This window comes from Alexandromys fortis, unplaced genomic scaffold, assembly GCF_014885135.2.
Source record: "Alexandromys fortis isolate MF-2015 unplaced genomic scaffold, M_Fortis_MF-2015_v1.1 scaffold_92, whole genome shotgun sequence".
Lineage (NCBI taxonomy): Eukaryota > Metazoa > Chordata > Mammalia > Rodentia > Cricetidae > Alexandromys > Alexandromys fortis.
Genome location: NW_026067972.1, coordinates 1,545,760 through 1,554,172, shown reverse-complemented (window position 1 = coordinate 1,554,172; position 8,413 = coordinate 1,545,760).

Sequence of the window (8,413 nt, the reverse complement as noted above, 5' to 3'; positions counted from 1 at the left end):
GAAGAGCAGGCAATGCTCTTAACCTCTGAGCCATCTCTCCAGCCCGGTAGCTGACATTTTCTATAAAACTAGGGAAGAGAGAAGAATGTTAGCATTTAAGGAACACCTTTTGTAGGTGGTGGTCAAGTTCCATATGATTTCATTTACTGCCTCTAATAACCTGCAGGCATACATAATTTCATCCATATTTTGTAGATAAGTAAATGAAGCTTGGGGAGAGTGAGTGATTTGTCCAAAACCTTGTATCAAAAGCTCTGGTGATGGGTAGTGCGGATGGGTGTGAATGAACGATAGTTTGTGTCATTGATCTATAAACTTAAGGCAAATGTCATGCTTCAATGCAATTAAAAAATAGAGAAAAGAAGGAAAAATCACATACCTAGTGAAGAGCTCAACTCAATGTCCAGCTCAAGCCAGAATGCTTCGTGTGCTGTGTGTATGGTTCAAGGAAAAAAAACCACTACAACTGCTTAGCGCTGTTTATTAACCTGCTTTTAAGAGATCTGCCATGACACAGGAGCCAGAAGCACAGAGGAGCAAGCAGCCAAGTGAGGTGAAAAGTGTCAGCGGCAGCAAAGGTGGCTGAGGACAGTGACCAAGTCAAAAAAGTGGCCAATTAGCTTTGCCTTTAGATCTGTGTTCGCCATTAATGTGCACGAGAAACCCCTGGACATCATATTATAAAAGCGTGTTTGATTGAGCGAGTCAGATTTTGCATTCCTAATAAACTCCTGGGTGAAGATGCTGGCCATGGAGCAACTGTGGAGTAGCACGGACTTAGGCAAGAGTAACTTCCCCCTCCATGTGGGTTTCAGACCGCTCGCGCTGCCCTAGAACCTGGGGGTTGAGAGGCTTCAATGAATCTAGATGTGTGCTCCATCCCAGATCTGCTGAATCAGGATCTCTGAGGACCACACAGAATCAGGAAGTTTAACAAGCTTCTGTGTTGTTGCGGTAACGTTTAAGAAGTGCCGCTAACAGGTCATCACCCTGCTGTGCAGGCTCCGTCACTCCATGTGCTGCACAGGCTGCACAGTTCCAGCTTAGAAGGGCTTTTTATAAGCTCTGTGCACTTGGCAGGCGAGGAAACGGACACCTCCAATCTTGACGCGTTGGACCCCAAAGTTTTCCAATTTCAAGAAATTTTGTTTTTAATGTGTGGCTATTTACCCACTTTACCAAATCTTTTCTTGATTTTTCGAGATGGGGTTTCACTGTAGCTTTGGAGCCTGTCCTGGAACTAGCTCTTGTAGACCAGGCTGGCCTTGAACTCACAGAGATCCGCCTGCCTCTGCCCCCCCCCCACAAGTGCTGGGATTAAAGGCTTGCGCCACCACCGCCCTGCTCCTCTTCAACAAAGCTTTACATGCACTCCTATATAAATTAGAATACCTTTTAGGTCTAAAAAGCTCTGCAGAGTAGCTTCCTGCTACGATGCCTTAGGAGATTTCAATCTAATTTAGCACAGTGAGCTGTGAGATTTGTGCTTAATAAGCATAAAGCTAGCCAAAGTATGAGCCAAAAGAAAATCTTTGGTGGAGGAAATTTTTAATTAAAAATAAATAAATAAATGGAGAAAAAAATAATAGTAAAAGTGAGGCTACACAAGGAGCTAAAAAGAAAATTTTTGGTGGAGTGACTAAGAAATAGCCTGCTTTGGACAGTAATTGTTTCTCCTCCCCCACATCCTCCTCTTCCTCCCTCTTTTTGTTCTCTGTAGCTAGAGTGTTTGGGACACTATGACACTCTACCCAAAAGTACTTCAGCAATATGTACTCGGCGTATGAACGTTATCCCTTGACTACAGCGCCATCACACATGACGACAATCCCGTCCTACATGACGACAATCCCATTATCACGCCTTGAAAAGTTAACATTAAATCGATAAATCACTCGATATGTAACCTACATCCAAATTTCTCCAGCTATCCTAATGTTTCCTACTGCTGTTTATTTTCTCAGGTCCCATCAAGGCTGACTGCACTTGATCATCATTGATCATCACCCTTTTTGTTTCATATAACCTGGAACAAGCTTTTCTCTTTCTCTTGGTTTTAATGACAAAGCTTTCTTTTCCAGCCCTGGTTTTGTAAAGCACTCCACATTCTGGGTCTATTTGATTACAATCCTCCTTATTAGATTTGGCTCGAAATTCTTTGGCAAGAGGACCACACAGATAAATGCCATGCCCTTCTCACCGCATCTCCGGGAGAGGTGTATTGGCAGATGGTCCCACCATTGGTAATGCTAATTTGATCTCTCAGTGAAGTCAGTGTCTGCCAGACCAATTGTAGAATTTTATTCTTTCACTCGTGGTTAGTGTTACCTGTTGGATGATACTTTAAGACTCTGAATATTCCCTTTTCCTCATAACCTTTTGCCTAATGGTTTTAGTTTCTTGACGTTTCTCTCTTGAGTTAATATTTTATCAATTCTTTGAGTTTCAGGCAGTGAATTTTTATCATATCCACTCCTTCCCCCAACTCCTCCCATATCTGCTCTCATCTTCCCACTGCTCAGCTGTGAGTTTTCTTTTTCATTTCTCTTTCCACTGAGCTCTGTGTATGTGGGCCAACCACTCTTGAGGGGAGCCTGCCCTGGAGTGTGGGCAACCTACTGGAGGGGGGGGTTACTGCGAGAAAACTGACTCTCCCACTCACCGAAGCTATCAAATAGCTTCTCAGCTAGGGATGGGGCCATGCGCCTGCCTCCCTCACCCATGCTGGGATTTAATCTGTTTTGGGTATATCTTACCCAAATCAATTATTTCACTGAGATTTAAAAAAAAATGATCATCGAGTCAGTCAGCCCTGACCATGCCCTGACCATTTTTCAGCATTCATGTAGAATGGAGTTATGCTAGATTTGATAAAAATCTAAATTGAGGGACCTAGTACCATTGACTATACCGACAGAAAACAAAAGATCTACTCCCTGCCTCAGTTTCTCTCTCCCTCCCCTATTTTTTATTTTAAGGTCAAGACTCATGTAGCTCACGCTGGACTCAAACTCACTATGTAACTGAAAATGAATTGAATTCCTGATTTTCTGCCTTTATCTCCCAAAATGCTGGGATTACAGGCATGTGCCACCATGGCTGGCTTGCTTCATGTCTCTGCTGGAGGCGAGGAACACAGGGGTAGAGTCCCTCTGCCCCCCACAGTACTAAGAAATGCCCACCTGAGAGAAGATGACTCCCAGTTACCTTCTCCTGAGCATCTTGCCCTAGACTGTGTCTCTGGACGCTATTGATTGTCCCTGAGCGCGGTTGGGATGTTATATGCTTTCTCATCCATTACCAGCAATGACCAGTACACTGTGTTTCCACTCTTCAAATCTGACTCAGAATTTCTGTGTAGCAGAAGAGTGGGGTAGGTAGCAATCTGGTGGGGAGGGAGGTGCCAGAATATTTGTCTTGAAGTGGTAGCTGTTATATAAAATGCATATTATAGATCAGTTTTTAAAAGTCGCATTTTTATATAAGATCGAGAAATTCGATTGCTCACACTAAAGATTGAGAGATGGAGGCTGAGGGTGGATGGAGATCACAGTGGGGTTCAAGTCATGTGACCACCTCTCTCCTGGGCAGTCCTTACCCCTACTCTGCCCTACTCCCTTTTTTTGTAGGAAAGCACAGAAGTCAGAATCCCCAAACATCCCTGGCCTCTAAACACCCTGTCTATAAGACAGACTGAACCAGCCCCCCATTCTACCCACCTTCCAACTTGTGAAAAAGAAGAAGGTGCCCATATGCACTTTGAAGTCCACTTTTCTCTTAAGGATCCCCCGCAATTGACGGTCCCTTTTGCTTTGCTGTACGCCTGCCTCTTCTCCTCTCAGTGAATCTCTATCACCGTCATGTGGATATTCCACAGCTCTTCCCCTGCCCACGGCCATCCCATGCTTGGTTTTCCTCCTGTCAAGGTCAAGCTGTCTAAATGTTCTGTCTCCATTTCTTACTCCACTTCCTATTCATGCGACATTGAACTCTAATCTAGATTCTGCCCCCACAGCTTTACCAAGTGGTTCTTGCTGTGATCCCTGGTGACTTCAAGTGACCGCATCAGTTGGGAAACTGTTCAGTTTTCATATTTGCTTGACTTCTCAGCAGAATTTGGCCAGTTGGTTACATCCTACTTCTTGACACACACTGGTTCTGTGGTCACCATAACGCTGTTCTTTTCTAATTCTGCTCCTAAGTTTCTGACAGTTCCTATACAGTTCCCTCTTCTTGACTCTCTCAGTAGTAGCACAGACCTTCTTAATTTGTATGAAGTCGTTATATCCGTGTCCATGACTCACTTGGACATGCTCAGTGCAAATCTCACTTGCCTGAAGACCTATACATCTAATGGCTACTTGAGTTCTGTATCATTGGTCCCTCAAATTCAATGTATGCCTAGGTTAAACCCACCATCCCCTCTCCAAACCTGCTTCTCCTCCAGGGCTGGCTATTTTATAAATACTACCAAACAATCACTTGACACTTCCCTTCCCTCTCCTCCTACATATAGTCTGTCACCAAATTCTATTGCGTTTATCTGCCATGTCTGTTTGGCTCACTTACTCGTCCCATCTTCCCTACTCCAAGCTATTGTCACCCCTTTATTACAAAACGTGTGCTGTAAAATGGTCAAATCTAGCTAGTTGATACACGTAGTAGCATAAGATTACCATTTTGGGGACAAGAACATTTAGCATTCTTTGCATTTTTTTCAAGAATAGAAAACAGTGATAGTCATTGCCCACTGTTCAATCCACAACACCACACACACACACACACACACACACACACACACACACACACACATACACAGAAGCACACAGACACATAGACACACATACACAGACAGAGACAGAGAGGTGGGGACAGATACACAGAGAGGCACAGAGAGAATCATTAACTATAGTGACCATAGTACGTGTCAGATCTCTTGAATTTATCTTCCTATCTGACTATAACTGTACATCCTCAGGCAACATGCCCACCCCTGAGTCACCCCAGTCTCTGTAATGACCATTCTCCTTGCTATTTCTATGAGCTCAACATTTTTTTACTTCACATATGCATGAGCTAATACATTTGATTTCCTATGTCTCTTGAATTTGCCACAGTCTAGACTTCATTTCCATATTTTGGATTTTCTTCATAGGATAGTTTTTCTTCTCTCCTTCCTTCTAATTCTTTATCTATTTCACAGTCTCAATTGAAATGGCACTTTGGGGAAGGTTTCCATCATGCCTCAACTCCTGGTACCTAAGGGGTTGGATGACTTGTTTCTCAGTTCTTTGTGCTTGTAATGATTTAAAGCTTGATTCCTGCTGGGCTACAGGACAGGGACCTTGTCTTTGCGCTGCTAGGCTACAGGACAGCAACCGTGTCTGTCTCTGCTGGGCTACAAAACAGGGACCGTGTCCGTCTCTGCTGGGCTACAGGACAGGGACTGTGTCTGTCTCTGCTGGGCTAAAGGACAGGGACCGTGTCTGTCTCTCTGCTGGGCCACAGGACAGGGATCAAGTCTGTCTCTCTGCTGGGCTACAGGACAGGGACCGTGTCTGTCTCTCTGCTGGGCTGTAGGACAGGGACTGTGTCTGTCTTGTCCACTCTCTGTGTCTTCCCAGCCTCACACAACTGCCTGACATAGAATGGGCCAACTCAAGCGATGAATGCAGCTTCTGTCACCAGGCTCTCTGCCCTGACCCCGCTCTCATCATTGCTGAAATCACCACTGCTGAAGTTGCTCTAAATCCTACTACTGCTTTTCTGTGCCGAGAGGAACAGTCCAGAATGTGGTCACCTTTGCGTCTCTCTTAATTGGGAACGCAGGCTGTTAAGACCAGCTCTGTTGACCTTGTTGCCAACTCCCTAGGCCATTAGATTTTAGGTGGTAATTTTCAACTAGGCGCTAAGAGCAATTTTAGTTCTCCTGATTACATTCACACTCAGATGTGCAATACAAGACGAGGTTTATATGTTTATGTGTGCATAAGTGCTCGTGTACACGTACGAGCACGGAGCTCAACTGGAGCACTCAAGTATGCGTGCATCCTCTTCTCAGCGGCAACCGTATATATACTCATTCCTTACATATGTGCATACGGAGGAAAATGGCATATGCTTGGCACTTATGCGTATGTACAGAAGAAAGCTGATATACTTCTTACATATGTATGCACACAGGCAAATGACATATGCTCAATACATATGTATACATACAGAGGCAAGCTGACATACTTAAACACATTCTAATTTCTAGCTCCTTGATGACTCTTTCGGGATTTTGAGCTCAGTGGATGCTGTTTCCACTTGTTCCTAGACTCTGGGTAGAAATTAAACTCTGTCTGTCTGTCTGTCTGTCTCCTTCCCTTCCTATCCCCTCCCTCCCCCATGTGCTCTCTCTCTCTCTCTCTCTCTCTCTCTCTCTCTCTCTCTCTCTCTCTCTCTCTCTTTCTCTCTCTCTCTCTCTAGCATGCTATGTATCTTTATTTTTTTTTGTATTTATTTATCTCCCCAGACTGGCTTGGATCTCTTTCCGTCCCCCAGCTTTCGTCTCTCACTCACTGGCTTTAGAAGTGTGCACCACACTGCTCAGCTCTTGTCTTTCNAAACTCTGTCTGTCTGTCTGTCTGTCTCCTTCCCTCCCTCTCCCCCCCCCCCCCCCTGCGCTCTCTCTCTCTCTCTCTCTCTCTCTCTCTCTCTCTCTCTCTCTCTCTCTCTCTATTCCTTTTTCTCTTTCTCTAGCATGCTATGTATCCTGAGTTTATCTTGAATTTAATAAGCAGCCCAGACTGGCTTGGATCTCTTTCCGTCCCCCAGCTTTCGTCTCTCACTCACTGGCTTTAGAAGTGTGCACCACACTGCTCAGCTCTTGTCTTTCTCCCTGACCCACCTGGCTATTTGTCTCGACTTTATTTCCTAACAGCATGACCTCCTCTGCTGGTCACCAGACTGCCCTCTTACATACTTCTCTAGCAGGCGGCCAGCCTGAAGTGCTCTCTGGACTGTTAACTCTTTGGGGTTTGATTCAGAGCGTGGGCTACGGGGTAAGACAGACCAGGTCCTCACGCTGTGTAAACTTGGGCGTCACCCCTTCCCAACCAGTTTCCTCATCTTTGGAATAAATGATAGCTAGATACCAGACTTTGCTTGGATTTTGTGTAGTACTGCATAAGCTAATGCACACAGAGCTCTTTCTTAGGTTGTAGCAGCTAAAGGTAACTGCCACTAAGAGTGACCAACGTATGTCACGCAGTTCCTGTACCACTTCTACGTTTAGCCAGGTACTTTTTGAGTACACGTGACGTACAAAGCGTGGTTCCAGGCCCTTTGCACATAGCGACTCATCATATCCTCAGCGCCACCCTGTGAAATAGACAGGCATGGAAGCGAGCAGACGTGGAACTGACTCAGAACAGCTAAGTAAACCTCCCCAGGCTCAGAGAACTAGCAGAACAAACCCAGATGGCGTGGATCCAGAGTGTACAGTCTTAATACCACATTACAACTTCTACTTCCCGTTATGTATGCTCATCTTTTCTAGAGAAGCCTTTTTTTTTTTTTTGGCAAAACCCTTCATAAGCTAAAACCACCAGAGAAATGTTTGAATCGCATCTGAAATTGTTCTGTTTGCTGAAATAGCTAGAAATAACAAACCTCAATTCTGTCTTTAGAGAGGCGCTGAACCAATGAAGGACAAGTAGGCCTGGTGGAAAGCCGAGGGACGGCTCCTCCCTCTACCCACTCGTGGGAGCTGTTTGGTTGACAAGGCTTTCAGACCTGCAGCGTTATGGTGGGGAGGCTCATCTCCTTCAGGCAGAGCTAGACTAGATGTCTGCAAAAGCCTCCTTGGCTCCCGACCTCCACTTAGATAATTGAGGGTCATTAGAGAGACGTGGGTAACAAGAATAGCACCTTCCGCTGGAGCATGCAGAAGATCCGCGGCATCGTGCAGTCAAAGAATCCGAACAAAATCTTCCAGTGTATTCGCAGTGTGCCAAGGAGGGCTTGTGCACACCCTTTGGTGGCAGTCATTTAAAATTTTGAACATCAATTGCTTCTGGGGATCCATGTCAGGGCCTTGACCACGTTAGGCATGTGTTCTACACAGAGCTACACAGCCAGCTCCCCAGTGTAGTCTTATTTTAGAAAAGCGATATTAATTGTACGTATCACTGGAGCTTCCCTTGATATTTCCAGGCATACAGAGTGTTAGTCGTAGCCTACCCCCCCTCACCCTCCCCTGACCTTTGCTCCCTTCTCCATCTCTAATTATCACCATTCTACTTAGAGGCTCACGTGGTTAAGCACCCAAACATGGGAGAAGACCTGAGGCGCACTTTTTCTATGTCTGACTTATTTCCCTCACCCTGCGTCCTCCGGCTCCAACTATTGGCTGCAAGTGTTTCATTTG